Consider the following 18,598-nt stretch of genomic DNA (forward strand, 5'->3'; position numbering starts at 1 on the left):
TATTGGCAACATCTAGTTCTTTTAATTTTACAGTTGGTTTCCCAGTTATGATCTCTGTTTTCATGAAGCATGAGAAAAATCCTAGAACAGTTCAATGTGCTTACTATAGAGTTTGTGAATTAGTTACTCCTTCAAATTGGCAGCAAATGCAGACAGAAACTGCACTGTCAGTAATCCACTCCTCCATTTCCTCTTCCTCCTCCTCCTTCTCCTCTTCATCATATCCCCCTGAGTATCAGAGTGATCTTTCTGCCATGCATCTCTAATTAGTCATAGATCAGATACATTTTGGTGGAGACTTGGATACATAGGTTCTGGAATGCCAGGCTAAAGTTGAAAAGATGGGAATTCTAGTCCCAGATTTGCCATCAACTACTTGTGTGAAGTATTTAACCTATCCAAGACTCAGTTTCCCCAACTATGAGAGAAGACAAATGATTGCCTTAGTTTTGACACTGACAGGATTTAAGGAATAGCTTTCAGGTCTAACTATAGCCTACCCCTTGCCCTGAGTTTGTAGAAGGTTTACTTATGCATAGGCCAAACTAAAGGATTTCAGAGACCCTTACTGGTGTTGAAGGACCTAATAAAATAATAGGGCAGCCAGGTGCTGCAGTGGATAGAGCACCAGTGCAGGTGTCAGGAGGACCTGAGTTCAAATCTCATCTCAGACACTTAACACTCACTACCTGTATGACCTTGAGCAAGTCACTTAACCCCAATTGCCTCACCCTGGGTCACATCCAGTCATCCTGATGAATATCTGGTCACTGAATTCAGATGGGTCTGGAGGAGAAGTGAGGCTGGTGACCTGCACAGCCCTCCCTCACTCAAAACAAAGTCAAGTGCAAGTCATGTCATCATTTCTCTGATGGCATGGTCTTCTTTGGCAACACAGGACAAACACACACAATCAAATAATAAATAATATATATAATTATACAAATTATATATATAATTATACAAATTATATATATATAATTATACAAATTATATATATATAATTATACAAATTATATATATATAATTATACAAATAATAAAAACAAAAGAACTTGAGAAAAACACAGCATTCTAAAAATTTACCTTTATGGAGATATTACCATTATTTTTAATATCTTAACCAGGCATTCATTTCTGTTTGTAGCTAAGGTACCTGTATTTTTATTTTTTGTTGTTGTTGATTTGTTTGGGGTAAAGAAAAAAAATCCAATTTTTCTGATGCCTGTGTTGCCTGTCCTTCATGTTTGAAGGAAGGAATGTGCGTTTTAAACGTCTCCTCCACCTCTGCTCTGGGGGGCTCTGGCTAGCCTGGAAGGGACAGCCATTAGAGAATAAGTGAGAACTGACACTCTCAGCCTCTCAGAAGGTTTCTTTAAGTCCACTTTGGTACTTCTCATTACATTGCTCGAATCCATTAAGACAGAAACAAGGTTATCCCATGAAATGTTTTTGTGACTAAAGAGGACATCCAGATCTTTAATCAGTGACAGAACATCTACTCTGACAAGACTGAGTGATACAGTGCGCTCCACTACCACCTTTGCAGCTGAGGGGAAATATCACTTACAAGGACAGACAATATTCTCATTAAATTGCCATTGGTTGATCTATCAATGCTCCAGTGAAAATAATTATTCTGAATATGTTTGATGTAAATGTCTATGTCAAATGAAACCTCATTTTATATTTTGCGGATGTCTGATCCATGATAATTCAGCTAATGCCTTTAGGTCATGGAGATAGCAGTCTGCTCTCCTTAGCTCTCACAGGGGCTGTGGTGACATACTAGTGGGGGGAGGGGGAGGTGAACTACTCCCCCCTCCCACTTTTTTTAAAAATCAAAGTTGCTGTATAAGTAGAGTGTGCTGTCTGCCATCTTCTTTCCTCTCGACAGAATCAGAGCTAAGAGTGGAATTTAAAAGAACACCAAAGGTAGCAGCTAAAAGGAAGATGGAGCTACCATTGAACTAGGCAGGTTGATTTAGCACAATATATACAAAAAAAGAAGAGTATGCAACTAGACTTTCAGACATATATGCTGGCTTTTTTTTGAGAGACATAAAATGAACTGAATTTAATCATCAAATCTTAGAAATGATTGAAACACATGAAGCCAGATAATCCAATCTCAGAATTTGACAAACTGGAAAACTGAGACCCAAGTGATATGATTTGTTCAAAGACATACACCCAAGAGCCAACAGCAGAATTCCCATTCTCTGTTCAGAAAATCATAGAATCTCTGTTTTAGAAGGTTACTTCTCTCTGAAATAATTTATTCTGACTTGTACCTGCTAATATAATTTGCAAACCTGTGGCTTTTCACTTTCAGTTTTTTAAGAGCAGAGTCGCCCTTTAATAATATCCCAGGGGGAAAAATGATTACAGAGTCTGTGTCTAGGAAATCATTGCCTTATTGAGCTTCCCATTTTACCTAGGAGAAATCTAATTTTTAGGAAGTTTATTTTTGTGCATTTTATTTTTTCCCTTTACATCAAATCTAAATGGGCTTCTCTGCAACTTTGTAATATTGCTTCTAGTTGAATTAATTAAAATATATTGTTGTCACTGTTACAAGTGCCAAACTAGGGTCAGAAAATACAGATACGAAAATGACACAATTGTTGCTCTCAAGGAGCGCATATCACAATAGCAAGGAGATAACATAAATAAGGAAATGATGACCAGAGAGCTTTGTTTTAGGGAACCATAGGAATAGTGAGCAGACATATATGGCATCGGTGATTTGATTATTATTCCTAAGAAGTACAAATTCAAAGAAGTTAAGAGGTAGAAATCAAAACGACTTCCAGATTGGATATGAATCATACTCTTTTCTAGTGTGGGTTAATTTCAGTTTTTAGATGATTTTGCACTTTCCCATTTGCTTTTTCACATACCAGTCAGAACAGCTCAATTCAGCGTTCAAGTCCCCAAACTAGGTGATCCTGTCCTCTCTGCCAAGTAAAACCAACTCCTTCAAATATTTGAAGGCAAAATCAATATCTTTTTGTCTACAAAACTCCAAACAACCATCATAACTACAAATATATCCAAACCCTTCAAAAATTCTTACATGCTAACTATGGATATGTATTGATACCCTCCAGTTTTTCAATGTTATTAAAATGTTTCCTCAAGAATGAACATAATTCTCCAACTGTGGTCTACATAGAACAAAGGATAATGGGACTTCTACATCCTTTGTTCTAAAAGCTGTGCTTCTATTAATGCAACCTAAATCAAATGAACATGTTTTGGTTGATTTGTCATACTATTGGATCATGTACAACTTAGGATCTATGACATCTTTTGTAAATGATCCAAATCCACTCAGCAGAAGAGCTTCCATATCTTTTCATCTTGTCCACATGGCTAATGATAAATTCCTTGCTAACATCTAGCTATACCAACATCAAACATTTCCATGATTTACTAGTGAAGTAACCCTGTCAAGGAGGGAAATGAGATTACTCTAGCAATACTTGAGTTTGTCAAACCTATCCTGGCTCATAATGATCAATGCTTTCCTTTCTAAGGAATAGAGTTGAACAACTTATACTTTGATGGATATTCTTTCATTTCCTCTTTGGAAATTGTGACCACATTTTCCTATCTGCAGACTTTCAATGAGATTTCCAAACTTCACTGACCATGGCTCAGTAATCCCATTTCACAATTATATCATTATGTTGAAATGTTTCCTTCTCTCCATTCATATTGCAACCATCTTAGTATAGGTCCTCATCACCTCTCCTGGACTAGAACAACAACTTCCTAATTGATCTTTCTGATTCAAATCTCTCTCCTTTCCAATTGAACACTACACAGCTGCCAAAGAAATTTTTCTTAAGGGTAGAGATACACAGCTGACTCTACCACTCAGTAAACTCCAATGGTTACCTATGATCTATGGGATCCCATACAAAATCCTCTGGCATTTAAATCCTTCATACCCTAGCTCCAAGTTAACTTTCTGGCCTTATTAAACATTATGTCATAAAATTTGTGGTCCATCCAAACTGACCTTCTTACCACTCCTCACGTGTAATATCTCATCTCCCATCTCTGTCCTTTTCTCACAGGTTGTCCCCCTTCCTGCAAGGTACTCTTTCCTTACTTCTGACATTTAGAATTCCTAGTTTCCTTGAAAGTACAGCCCAAGACACCAACTTAAAAATAGAGTACCTTTCCTGATACTCACTTCCCATACACGCATAGTTATTAGTGTCTTGTATATAATTTTGTATGCTTATAAAATTACATTGCATTTATCTTGTATAGGTTTTGTATGTGGTTATCTTGTACACACTTATAGGCATCTATGGTATATCTTGTAAAACATAAGCTCCTTAAAGGCTATATCATTTTTGTCCTTTTATCTCCACCATCTATCATAGTGCCTCCTCCATGTTAAGTGCTTAGTAAATACTTGATTAAGGAATGAGGGTAGCTCATTGGTGCCTGAAATTCAGCATTTTTAGACAACTAGTTTTTGTCTTCCTCTGTCCTTCTTTACCTTGGTTTTTAGCTCAACTTAATTTTTTTTCTCTCTACTTCTTTCTGTAAAGATATTTTCCTTCTTTTTTTTCTAGAAAAAGGAAAGTGAGTCAAGTACTGCTTTCTCTCTGTTCTACATTATTGTCACTTCAACCATGCCTTTCTCTTGTTTCAATCTTCTCTGTGGGTATTCTAAAGTTTGAGTTTTTCAAAGAGTAGCCTGTGTATCCACATGTGTCTCTTTCTGTTTGTGATGATTGTAAATATTTCTGCATACATTAGCAGAATTTGGGGGCTTCAGAGAATGACATCTCTTTTGAGACTAATCCTTTTTCTGGCATTGTGCTACCTTCTTCAAGGGAGAAGAACTCAGCTAATAGTTTTCAGAAAGGCAATACTAGATTAGATCTGATAGTACATTTTCTAGACTGATACACAGTGTTTGTGTAGATCCCATAGTAACACTAGAAATTTCTAGATTAATATAAATACCCCATTAATAAAGTTTAATTCATCAAAATCTTATTAAGGACCTACTATGTACAAAGATGTGACTAGGCATTAATGATACAAAGACAAAGTGAAAAGAAGTTTCTGCCTCACAAAGCTTATAGTCTCAGAAATGCCACATACAATAAGATAATGAAGTTCAAGTTCTCTTGAGGAAGGAGAGATACTAAGAAATTAGAAGAATAAGAATTTGAAAGAACAGAAAAGTTTTCCCATAGGTGGGGCCCCATGAGGCAAAACCTTCAAATAATATAAGGTTTCTCAGAGGGAGGAAAGATGAGTGATGGATGATCATGAGTTTTGGTGACTGAAAGGACAATACTGTCTTCAAAAGAAACAGGGAAGTTTGGGGGAGCGTAGGTCTAAAGAAAAGATAAATAGTTCTCATGTACAATGACAGTATATATGAGGCAGTGGTGGCAAGTTAGTGCAAAGTTATGTTGGAGTGAAAGAATAAGGAATTATTAGGGAATAAGTTTGCTTCTCTAAAGTACAAAGTTTGAGAATAATACAAAATAATGTTGACAGTGTCAAATGGATCAAAATTTTAAAGGAAAGCAATACACAATGGAAAGAGCTCTTACTTTGGATTCCTAGGCTCCAAATTAAAATCTTAACCTGTCACTTTATGAGCTTTTGATAAGACACTAAATCAGTTAGTCTCAGTTTCCTCATTTGTAAATTGTGTGTGTGTATGTTTGTGTGTGTGTGAGAGGGATTGATTAGATGACCTTTTAGGTCCCTTTCAGCTCAAAATCTATAGCCAAAAGTGAGGATTATTTTCCCCTGTTGGTAATAGTGATCAAAGTACCTTGATCAAAAAAGAGATGTGGTCAATTGTATGCTTTAGTTCGATTATTTTGGTAAATGTGTGAGAAATATACCGGGGAGGGATAGTGGGGACTATGACTGGGGAGACCATTTAGGGATCTTTTGCAGTAGTCCAAACCACAATTGACTGTTCTTCTGAGATCTCAGAATATGAATTAGGTTAATAATTGGTTAATAATCAGGTTTGTGGAGAAAAGGAAACTGATATGAGGTTTTTCTTTTTGTTTAGTTTTTGTTTGCTTTTTGGCAACTGAGTAGACTGATACAGGCAAGGGAGGAAAGATGAGTGACAGATGACCATGACTTTGGGTGATTGAAAGGACAATGTCTTCAAAAAGGGAAATTTGGTGGAGTGAAGGTTAAAGGGAAAAGATAAATAGTTTCATTTTTGACATGCTGAATTTACAATGATTATAAAATATACTATTGAATATGTCCATCAGTCAGTTGGTTATGTGGTACTGGAGCACAGTAGAGAGGCTCCAGATTATTTATATAGAGATAAATAGATTTGTGATTCATTAATATAGAAATAAATAAAGGGATAGCTAATAAGACCCTACCATGTAGCAGCCACTGGGCCAGGATTTGCATAGATGGGAGATAATGGTACCATCAAAAGAAGATTCAGAAAAGAGCAGAAGAGAGCTTTGGGTGAAAGCACTCATATTTAGGGGATAGTCTGTCAGGACCTTCTATCATCTTCATAGACATACCATGATGAAAACTCTAGGAATGATACATGACCAACATCAGTGATGTGGGCACTGTAATGATGCTAAATATCCCAACTGATTTGTCTCTTTCATAGCAATCCCTCTTCTCTTTCTGAAGATCCATACATGTCAATTTATACTCTTTGGATCTTAGAAAGTAGTGAATATTCACATCTACCACTATTCATACACAAGCCTCCTGACTCTAGCATCTCTAAATAGACCAGTAGAAAATCTTGTGCCATCATTCAGCTGAGCTCTTCTTGGCACGGATGAGAACATTCAATGGAAGTCTGCACCCCACCGGGCATGGCAGCATCCATGCTCACTTCCTGCCTCTCAGCAGCAGAGTATTTTAATTTTCTGGCAAAGCTTTCATGGGATGATGACATAATAATACACATGTCAATGATTGCTCCTTTCCCTGTTCCCTCTCCATAAAGAGAGAGAAAGCCTTAGCCTAACACTCAGGCAAACACTGAGTAATCTCACTAAGGGCTTGGGTGTCATCAAAGGATATGGCTCTTTATGATATAACTGGGGTGGGTACTGTTTATGTCTTACTACCACTATCCAAAGATACACAGACTCAAGGACTCATCTTCACACTCAGTACACAAAAGCTTTAGCACAGGGATTCTGAATCACATATAATGAATCATGATGGAATCGTCACTTCACACATTAAGGCTCTGCAGGAATGGAAATTGAAGATAAAAATGAGTACTACTTCTCCTCTGATCCCATGACACTGTCCCAAATTGCTCAGTATATAATATACCTCATTGGTACTGTAGACTTACACCAGATTCTTCAGAATGAGGTGGCCAATCTGAAGAACACCAGACTCAGGATGTATTATGATACCATCTTCCACATTCCTGCTTTTGATCACTGATGCTGGGGAGTGAGAGAATGCAACTACCCCAGACTGCTCCCTGACCTTCTCTTACTCATTTTCAATGACTCTCAACATCACAGAGAGAAATAGAACCTGGTGGGGGTGCTTCCCCACATTTCTTCTCATTCATATCCCTGGCATAGGATGTCACAGTAGTGGACATATGTGCTTCAGGTTTCTCAATAGGACTATAATATAGTGGAAAGGTATAAGCTTTCCACATCTAAAAAAAGTAGAGCTAGCATCTTATACTGTGCACAGTACATTCCCCCTGACTCTACCTACCATGCCAGCTGGTTGCCCCAAATAGGCCAAGTGAATTCTGGCTAATAGGACAGCCTCTTCCTCCAGCATCTTAGGGGAATCCATAGATTAGGAAGGAAGCGGATGTATCTTGGATCCATCAGGTCTTGATATGGGGGGGAGGGGTGGAAATAGTTTGGTTTTCACAATGAGGGTAAATAGAGTAAGAGATCTGGGCTAAGGATATGGGGAATAACAGAAGCATCATCTATATACTCTTCAGTCTTAGGCCATGGCCCCTTCACAAAGTTTTAGGGAAGAAGGAGTGTTTATTGGCACCAATGTCCTTCTATGATTATGACTTATGTTGTATCAGAGCCTATACAAAGTACTTACAAAAGTTGGGAAGAAAAGCAATAACTGAAGCTGTACTCAGATTTTTGGGGGGTTCTGCCTATATAAGTTGCACAGCTGAGTTTACCCCTAATCTTCAGTACCCAGAGAAGGCCATTTAATTGTGATATAGTCTGCAGTACTTTGTCAATAAGCATTTATTCAGTGCCTAATATATGCCAAGCACTGTGCTAAGTGCCAGGGATATAAAGAAAGGCAGTCCCTGCTCTTGAGGAGCTCATAGTCCAATGGCAAAGACAACATGCAAACAACTATGTACAAAAATACACAAATAAAAATTACAGGCTAATTGAGCATAAGCCACAGAGAGGAGGAACCAGAACGAAGAGACATCATGAACAGCCTCTTGTAGAAGGTCATATTTTACCTGGGGCTTGATGTAAGCCAGGGAAACCGGGAAGTAGACATGAGAAGACAGGGAATTCCAGACACTGGGGACTCCCAGCGAAGATGCCAAGAGTTGTGATGTAGAGTTTCTTGTTAGCAGGATAGCAAAGAGGTTACTGTCACTGGATTATAGAGTACAGGGGATTATAAGGTGTAAGAAGACTGGAAAGGAGTGAAAGGGAGCAGAAGGGCTTTTAATACCAAAGTGAGGATTTTATATTTGATCAGGAACTGTCTTTAGCTTCTTTTTGTATTAGTACTTAATAGGGACTTCATAAGTGTTTCTTAAGGGACAGCTAGATGACACAATAGACAGAGCACTGACCCTGCAGTGAGGAAGTTCTGTGTTCAAATCTAGCCTCAGATACTTACAAGTTGTATGAACTTGAGCAAATCACTTAATCCTATTTGCCTCAGTTTCCTCATCTATAAAATGGGCCAGAGAAGGAAATGGAAAACCACTCCAGTATCTTTGCCGAGAAAATCCCCAGTTGGGGTCAGAAAGAGTCAGAAATGACTGAACAACAAAAAAATGTTTCTTGATTGATTGATCGATGTATCCTGGAGATATTTAAGTCATAAGTATGGGGATGACATGGTAGATTCTTCACTTTAGGGAAATCACTCTGACAGTTAGGTGGAAAATGGACTGGAGTGGGGAGAGACTTCTTCAAGTGAGCTTATCAAAAATGTTAGCCTAGATTGAGGGTATTCTATGGTTCTGCTTATACTAAAGAAAAAGAAACTTTCTTACAACCCCCCACCAAAGGACTTACTTTTACTAGTCAGGCAGAAGAAATAAAATGGTATATTTAATGAAATAGCACAATAAGGAAAATTGCTCTAGAACATTTCTCCCTTAAACCTGGGACATACTGTACCGCAAGTATGTATATAATTAGGAAAGAGAGTGAGCCCATCTAATAAACATATGTGGAACAGTATATGTGGCCAGGGCATGCATGTCAAAGATACCTGCTTAATGAATATGTATGGCCATGGAGGATTACATATGTGTCTGATGCCCTAGGGTCACTGTTACCTTGTTGAGATATCCTCACACTGCTCTTATGAGCCTCATGATTTAATTCTGATCTTCTGTGGTCTCTGCTGGGTGGTTACCCACTGTTTTCATAGTTAGTAATATATGTTGCTATACCAGGCACAGAAGAATTTCTTTCTGTTTTCCTTGGCTTCTTTCAAGTCATAGCCATACACAAAGTTTTGTTTTGTTTTTTCTTAAGTCTCCCTTAATGCTAGTGCCTTCCTCAAAGATTCCTTTCAGAATATCCTGTATTTATCTTCTTTGTACAAAGGTGCTGTGTTTGTTATACATGCTGCCTCCCCCATTGAACTGAAAACTCCCTAAGGACAGGGATTGTTTTTTGCCTTTCTTTGTTTCCCCAAGATGTAGCATGGGATCTAGTACACAGTGAGTGCTTAATAAATGCTTGCTGACTTGTTCCAGTTTTTAACTTCAGGTGGAACCCTGAGTAAGGTGCTGCCTCTCCTCTAATAAGGAGAGGATACAGCTCTGCCATTTCTCTCTTAACTCAGAACCCAAAGGTTCAAATTTCAGCTCCAAAAGTAGGACCTTCATATATCTAATCATCAGACTAGAGAAAATGCCTTAGCTGCTTTCTCCTTCTAAGGAGAGATCTATCAGCTATTTATATCAGTTCACAGCATCTTATCTTTGTGTAGGCGTTTATCTTTAAAAAGACAATCTTTCCTTCAGAGGTCAAAATCATTTGGAAGACAGCACAGCTAGATAGTTAAGTTAGAGTCCCTGATTATTTAATATTTATCTCTCTGTCTTTGTTTCTCTTTTTCTCTCTATGTCTCTTTACACATCCCTCTGTCTCTGTCTGTCTCTCTTGCCTTGTCTTTGTATGCCCAGTGCTTAGCACAGTGACTAGCATGGAGCAGGAATTTCATAAGTACTTAATAATTGATTGATTGATTGATTGAAATGTAGAGGCATGCCCCCTTTGTCTGCCACAGATGCTATACTGGACTGCCAGAAGAGTTAACTTTCACTGTTATTTAATGTCTCTTTCCAAAGTGTCTCAATCTTCAGATTGTTTACCGATATTGACTGTATTAACCAGAGGATTTCTGATCTTCTGGTCTTAGTAGGATATTTAATTATTAAATAAGATTTGTTTCTTGAGACTGTCCATTCTAATTTGCATGTGTAGCCACAGCTGCAGTTAAGTTCACTTTGCCTAGTATGGAAGAGATTAAAGTCCACAGAGAATTGATATGCTATTAAAGGCTTGGCTACATCACTTTCTTGACCCCTCCTCTTGCTTCTAAGCTCAAGATATGAATCAGGGAAACATATTCTGGAAATTAAATGTATACTACAGCTTCTGCTATTTAAATTTGTTCCTTCACACATGCTGTTTGCTTTATTTTACTTTTACTGTGCGTGGACTGTTCAAAACTGACACCCATAAAAAATAATGCCACTGCCTCGAAATAGCGTGTCTTTGTATGTACAAGGCTATAAATAAGCATGGCAGTTAAACTTCTGTGCTTTTAAACTTTCGCCCCTTAATCTCTGTCACAGTAAGAGGCCTATCTGGTCTGTCTTCTCTTTTGCCTATGATAAAATGCTTATGCAGCAGTAATCAGTCTTATGTCCTCCCCTCCTTCCCATTTATTTATTTTTAATTTCCAAGTTTCAGACATCATCTTGCTTGGGAGTTTTCATGGCATCCCTCTCTGCTCTCACTCCCAACAGACTTCCCAGGAATTAGAGTAGGGCAGGATGCAGCCCCTGTGGCAGCTTCCCACACCTCCAAACACTGTCATCTATCTGCCTGTCCCAATTTAATCTATGGTCCTGCACACCAATGACATAGTAGTTTAAGGGATGGAGGACAGATATTTTCCCCTCATTTTGTTTCTTTCCATATCACAGACTTCCTTTCACACACTGCAAGATGTCCAATTAGATGGATCTCCTTCTCAAGAAACTTCAAACAAAGAATTCCAATTTCTTCTAAATTTGTATAGTTTTTCTGCCTCTTGATCACTGCACTTTACAATTCTGTGTATCATGCAGATGCTTAAGGCTTCAAAGCCTTTGTCACTGCATGTTATTCTCAGTATCTCCCTCCCCTCTTTCTAACACATTAGTCAGTGTCCAATATTGGAAAAGCTCATAAAAAAGCTACAATATCTTACTCTTTACCTTTCAAATCAAAGCAGTGAGGGGGTTGTATGTATGAATATTTTTTGAAACATAGTGTAACACATATTTTTGTTATTGATCCAGATTGTTGATGATGATATTGATAAAGGCAACATTATTAATCAAAACATTGCTATTGAGCCTCTACTTCCTCATCTATAAAATGAGATGGTTGAACCAAATAACCTCTGAGGTTTTCAACTTTCCATCTATGATTATCCATGATCCTGCCATCCAATGCACTAATTTACATTATTTTGAGACATATAGTGGACAAAATGTGAGGAAGGGATAACCCAAGAATCAATGTTATTCCCATAATACACAAAACAGCTTTCTTATTTCTATACAAGAATTTTTGTAGTGAATATCACGTGTTTCTGCAACTTCATGCTATAGTAACAGGAGCTATCATATCCATGTCACAACTCATGAGCAATCAACCTTGCTCTTTGGGACAATGTCACCATAAAATAACCAAATGTCAGTATTCTGACCAAGCTTTCTCTGTTACAGAAAGAGCCTATAATGTGCCAGGGCACGATTTGGGGAGAAGAAGGGTCAGCCAGATGGAGTCACTAATGAAAGAACCAGCTTCTGACCCTGCAATGTCATTTTCCCTTAATGAAACTGTGATAACACGGTGTAGCCTTTGGACAAGCACAAGCTCACGAGACTGTGATGAGGTATGAGAGACTGGAAGCTGGGCCAGAGCACAGCAAAGCAGCCACAGATATATCAGCCGAAAATGGAATTAGCCATAACATCCATATTGCAGGTGGCTACTGTCTAGACTAGAATGAGTCAGAGTTCTGTCAGTCAGTCATTCAACAAGCTTTTAATTAGTGCATATTCACTATATGCCAGACACTGCTAAGTATAGTAGATACAAGTAAAGGTTGAAAATCAACAACATAACAAGTGCCGACTTTTAAGGAGCTTAAATTCTAATGCCAAATGAGAGAGACAATATGAAAATAACTAGGTAACAATACAAGGTGTGTGTGTGTGTGTGTATGTGTGTGTCTGTGTGTGAGAGAGAGAGAGAGAGACAGAGACAGAGACAGAGACAGAGAGAGACAGAGAGACAGAGAGAAAGAGAGAGAGAGAGACTATCATTGATTATGTGCCTATTCATACTGCTACTATTTCCAGTCCTGGTGGACTTTGTGATCCCATATGTCTTACAGAGATACATGAATAGACAATTTTGGAATCTTACCCACATAAATGTTATTATAAGACAAATATTTTTAAAGGTTCAAACTATTTATCACTATACCAAAAGGGCTAAGGAATGTCCCAAACTATAAACAAACACTTCATATCATTCTCACAAAATCCTAGTTACAAAAAAAAATCACAAATAGTGAACTCAGCAAACAAATTCACTCGTCCATGCCTCTTACATAGGAAAAAAATCACCTCTACTTGTCAACTTCTTCCCAGTCTTTTCCTCCCTACAGAGACCTCTCTTATGAGAGTCTAGAATCATCCTCTTTCGAAGAAGGGGTCCTGAAGCAATCACCCTCCTCTTCCAAACTATTACCAACTTTCCCTCTTAAGAAGATATGGAACAATGAGTAATTATTCTCTCTGCCAGTAGGGAGAGTCTTATGCCCTAGTGTGATCTCCAAGGTCAAAACTTAACTCATTATCTTTCCCACAAATCTTGAATGCCCTCTTCAGAATTCCTTTATTTCTGTCGAGGGCACCATCATCCTTCCAGTTCCCTAGGTTTGCAACCTAGGTGTCATCTTCAGCTCCTTACTCTATATTATCCCCATATCTAATCAATTGACACATCTTGCTGATTTTACCTTCTAATATTTCTCATATGCCTATTTAGAGATGAGGAAGAAGAAAAATCCAAACATGGAGGACTGCCACTGAAAACGCACAGAACTGGAAGAGGGCATATCTTATGAGAACAGATTATGCCAGACTAATAGACCAGACCAGGGGAATGCTACAATTATAGTTTACCCAGATTTTAACCAAGCTCTTGACATCATGTCTCTGCTATCCATGTGGGAAAGCTGGAGATATGTAGACTAAACAATTATATAGATATATGAATTTAGAATGTATGAATGGTTGGACTGAAAGAATAATCATTGAAAAAATGATTGATTCTAACTTGGAAAAATACTCTCTAATGAAGAAGTTTACAGATCTATGTTTGTTAAATGTAACATTTTGTCACTGCCTCAAATAATAGAACAGATGACAGTTTATCAAATTTTCAGATACCAAAAAAAGGAAGGATAGACAACCTATTAGATGGCAAAGCCAGTGGGTGAAGGGAATGGAAAACAAAGCAAACACAACACACACACACACACACACACACACACACACACACACACACACAGAGCAATCTCAATAGGTTTATGGGACTTTGTGATTTTTATCAGAGTCCTAGTGTATTTTGAACCAGATTAAAATGTAATTGGAAAATATTTAACAAATAAGTAAAAATACAATAAAACATAGATAATATTAATAAATAGTTTTATAAGTCAATATGCTGCCACAGGGATACTTATGTATTATTTAGGGGTTCACATTTCTATTTGAATTTGCTATCACTGGACTAGAGCATTGGATAAAATCTAATAAAAAGAAATTTGATAGTGATAAATGTATAGTCTTTTATGAGTTCAAAAAAATTAACTTAAGTACAATATTGGGGAGGAAAGTTTAGATAGAAACAATATGTAGTAGTGGTAATAGTATTGGCATTGAAATCAACGGAAATCTTTATGTGAATCCTGTGTCTGACCATTGACAAGCTGTTTATCTGTCTAGATCTCAATTTCCTTCTCTATAAAATGTGAACACTTACATTGTCTATTTTGTCAGACCGTTATGAGAATTAAGTGACATAATTAAGGTAAGGTGTTTTGCTATTCTTTAAGTACTAGATAGATGTCAAGTGTTACAACTATTAGATAAAAAGTGAAGAAAAGGATTTGAGATTTTTAGTGCACTTTCAACTCAAGGTAAGTTAATGATATATGGCTAACCAAAATCCAATTCAATCTTTGGCTATATTAAGAAAGACAGTGCCCAAGTCCAGATGAATAATATTAACACACTACTCATGACCTAGCAGGTCTACACAATGGCTTTTGTTATGGAAGATACAATTTAGAAAGGGTAGTGATAAGCTAGGGAGAATACAGATTGTGGTAACCAAGATGAAGGACTGATTGAAGAAATTGGGGATATTTACTCTAGAAAACAGAAGACTTGGGGAAACACAATAGCTATCATTCAATATTTGAAGACCTGTGAAATGGCAGAAAAATTTACTTATTTTTCTTGACATCAAATGCCAGGACTACAAAGAATGGTAGAAAGTTTGAAAAAAATTAAAAAAAAAAAGATTGAGATTTAACTTCAATGGAAGGAAAACTTTCCTAAAGATATCACTATTTTTCAACAGGAAAAAAATGCATAAATACTCTTCAGGCAAATTTAGATGGGTACTTTAGTCAGGTACAGATTGTACCAGTTGGTTCCTGAGATATTTTTCACTTCTGGGATTCCATGATTCTGTGAGAATGAGTTCAGGGAAGGTATAATGGGATCATTCTGTGGCAAGGCTAATAGATAAGAGATAGATGACTTGATTTGCATAGTGTACCCCATAAGGCTTTATGCCAGAAGGGCAAAATCTGTGTGGATTTCAATAAAAATGCATGGAAATCGAAAATTCCAATTACAATATTGGGTGAATCTGCATCCTTGCATCTATCCCTTACACATTTAAATGAATGAATGAGTATTATGTATAAATAAAGTGTTCTGAGAACAGATGATAGATCATTATGGACTGGCAAAATGAGGATAAGATTCATGGAGGGGATTTCATTTAACTTGAGCCTTAAAGGTTTGCTATAGATTCAATCCAAACAGTTTGGGAAAATGGGTATTCAGGATATAAAGAATGGCATAAGCAGAGGTATAGCAGTGGAAAAGAAAAAGGACACATTTGGAATTATTCTACTGAAATGTGATTTTTCTTGTCATCTATGGAACTCCTGGTATATGAAGAAATAACTCCTACCAGTGCAGATTGACACTGTCTCTGAAATTCATTGTCTTAGAGACTTCATTAGGAAACTGTTAATTGACTTACCAAGGGTCACATGGCCAATATGTGTTAAAGGTGGAACTTGAACACATTTCTTTCTGATTCCAAGCATAAGTTTCTTTCCATTATGCCATGCTGCCTCTAAATATGATATTGTGAGATAAGCCAAGAAAAGCAGGTTATATAACTAGATTATATCAAATGAAGATGACGGTGATTCCTTTGATGTTCTTCACAAGCTGCATGTATCTTAACAAGGATATGTTACTCACATAAATTAAGCTTTCAAAACTTCAATTCAGCTTTTTTTCAATGTTAATTAGTATATTTTGTTAATATTTTTCAAAACTTTCTACTGTGCATAAGGAGAATAAATTCTTCAAGAAAATAATTTCTGCAAAAGTCTTTTACTGAGACAGTTTATGAAAGTGACAGTTTCTTCAGACTTGTCAAGACAACTTAGCTAAAATGCTGCTATTAACTAATTAAGCATTGCTTGCAATTTATTTTAAACAAGTTATAGTCAGCAGCCAATTACAATCATCATGAGGTTTTGGATTCCATGTTAAAAAAATATTCATAGGTAGATAGGTATGTAGAAGATAGATAGATAGATAGATAGATAGATAGATAGATAGATAGATAGATAGATATAGATATAGATATAGATATAGATATAGATAGATAGACAGATAGATAAATGAATCAGAACAAAACAAAACAGTAAGGCAGTATGGCATAACAAATAAAGAATGGGCCTTGAAGCTAAATTAACATCCTGCCTCTGACACATCCAGGCTATGTGAGCCATGAAATTAGAAGTTTTTAGCTTCAAATTTATTTATTTGCTTAATGGAGAAAAAAATAATACATATATGTATACACACACACACACACACACACACACACATATATGGAGAGAGAGAGAGAGAGAGAGAGAGAGAGAGAGAGAGAGAGAGAACTTGGAAGGGATAGTAAAAAGCTTAAAAATCATTTTACAAATTATGTGACTGAATCTCAGGTGGATTATTTGATTTGCCAACACTCACAGACAAAGTTATTTTCAGACTCAGGACTTTTCTTGGTAAGACTAGCTTCCTAATCTGGCTTCGCTATTTTTGTCAAGGTTAACACAATTTTTCTAGTCTCCTCAACTACAGATCATCCCTGTTTATGTGATAAAGATAAAAATTAGTTACTAAGTTCCAGTTCCTTCATCTTGCATCTTTGATATCCTTTCCAGATTTCTGTGTCCATGTCAGACTTCAGTGATTTCGAACTGTAAGATTCTATGACCCAGGCAGGTTCATGAGATTAGGGAAGAGTAGAAGGTGATGTCATAAAAGTTATAGTTAAAGTTTATATTGAATTTCATAGTTACAAGACACTTGACCTTGTGACACAGGTTTAGTCATAATAATACATTCTTTAGCACACTCTAAGACTTCACTTACCTTACAATAGAGACCAATATACTTGATTTCCACCCCTTATATGTATGTAATGAAATAGAAGAAAAATTCAAAAATATATACATAGTAAAGCTATCCAGGTGGCTATACTCTTAAAGTTGCTCTATTCTCCTACAACTTCTTCTTTCTTTTCCCAAAACATGTAACTTTGCTCCCATATTATAATGGGCCAGCCTCTATACCACAGATTAACTGTCCCACCTTCACAGTAGGCAAAAGGGCTCATAATACTCAAGAATCCTATAAGTTATAAATTACCTTAGCCCATGTAATTCAATGGAGATGTCTTTTAGTACAAACTTCTGTATTCAGGGATTATTGTCAACTCTACACCAACCTTAACAAGTCTCTGGTCAAACACTGTATCTTCACAAGGTGTCACCAATCCACAAAATAATAGATTTCAATGGTAAATAGATTTTGTTCTTAACTGGTTCTGCCTTTCATCAAGATAAATTATTTTTAATAATATTATTATACACAATATGTGTGTGCATTGCAAGTATTCTGTATGCATATATAACACATGATAGGGGTTGTGATATAGAGATAGGATATAGACATATATTATATACACATATTTTTATTTTATTTTAATTAATTAATTTTATTTTATTATTATAATTCATTCTTTATTTGTTTGCTTCTTTATTTTCTGGACTTGTGATTTCATTGTTTGTAGGGGGCTCCTAGTAAAGAACTTCCTCAATGGAAACTGATTGGCATTTCCCTTCAGATTAAAGTCTTAGAGAGTTTCCAAGGGCACTAGGAAGTTAGCAGATTTGCCCAGCATTACACACCCAGTGTGTATCAGAACAAAAACCTGGGTTTGGGAATTTACAGGAAATTGGTCCTTGGGACACACACACATGCACACACTTATACACACACATGATGACAGTCATCCCCATAGATGCAAGAAACTCATCCAACACAAGTGGAAGAGAGATATGTAGGGGAATAAATATGCTCAGAGTTGGAATTCAGAAAGCACAGGCATATGCCCTAAAACACGAACTTGGTGAAGAGTAGATAATCATTGCCAGATGAGGCAAAAGGGTAGTCCCAATCAGACTCAGATATGGTAGAAAAGTTCTCAGGATACCTTATAGATACCAGGCTTGGGTGAGGCTCAGATAGAAGGATTTTCTTTAACGGAACAAGAAACTAGGAAGATCTGAGATGACTGAAGCAGCAGAAGATGAATAACTCAGAGACTGTTGCAGTTGGCCAGGTGTTTGTTTAGTTTTTTAATAATGCTTTATTTTCCCCCAATTACATGCCAAGATAATTTTAGCATTCTTTTTTTTATTGTTAT

This window comes from Notamacropus eugenii, chromosome 4, assembly GCF_028372415.1.
Source record: "Notamacropus eugenii isolate mMacEug1 chromosome 4, mMacEug1.pri_v2, whole genome shotgun sequence".
Classification (NCBI taxonomy): domain Eukaryota; kingdom Metazoa; phylum Chordata; class Mammalia; order Diprotodontia; family Macropodidae; genus Notamacropus; species Notamacropus eugenii.